The sequence below is a fragment of the Penaeus monodon genome, chromosome 29, assembly GCF_015228065.2.
Source record: "Penaeus monodon isolate SGIC_2016 chromosome 29, NSTDA_Pmon_1, whole genome shotgun sequence".
NCBI classification, from domain to species: domain Eukaryota; kingdom Metazoa; phylum Arthropoda; class Malacostraca; order Decapoda; family Penaeidae; genus Penaeus; species Penaeus monodon.
The window spans coordinates 22,973,513-22,974,127 of record NC_051414.1 but is presented as its reverse complement, the minus strand read 5'-3'; the positions used below and the strand labels follow the sequence as shown (position 1 = coordinate 22,974,127).

The following is a 615-nucleotide window of genomic DNA, read 5'->3' as shown; positions in this document are numbered from 1 at the left end:
TGAGTAATATTAAATGCTGAACTGTGATATGTTGATGGGCATGTGTTTTGGTACCTCATGCAAGCCCATACCTTCTCACACTAATATAGGAGCAATATGAATATTTTTAATAACTGATGTTCATAATTACAACCTAGGTTTCTTGATGAATAATTTCTCCCTCTCAAGAAAAGAATAATAGAAAATGCTTGCAGTGTGTGTATAGTTCATCCAGTATGTTCAATTTTAGAACATTTAGATTTGTTTTATTTACAGGAATAGGGGCTTGTCCATACATGTGTTAGTAAAGGTCACTCACATCATTTTTTGCTTTCATTCAAGGTGTATATTGAATATAGACAATGAACCTGGAAAGTCAGTCTATAATAGCAACTTAAAGGAGATATGATCAACCCAATATTAAAAAAAAAAAAAAATCACATACTAGTTAGTATGTGTGAACCCAAAGTTATCCTCAAGTTAAATAAAGTAAGAAAGCTTTGAGTCAATATATATTGCAGCAGCTCTTGTACTGCATTTCATTAGATACTACTATTGATCTTTGTAGCAGAGTTCCTTCCATTTGATAAAAAAAATTATCAATAAACAAGGAACTTGGAAATTGGAATTCATTTA

At 30.9% G+C, this 615-nt stretch overlaps 1 protein-coding gene across 1 annotated transcript in view; it reads left to right on the top strand.

Moving 5' to 3' along the window:
• Positions 1-615, top strand: part of LOC119592031 (exonuclease 1-like) — a gene marked incomplete in the record, with an annotated part of 18,005 nt that overhangs the window by 5,060 nt on the left and 12,330 nt on the right.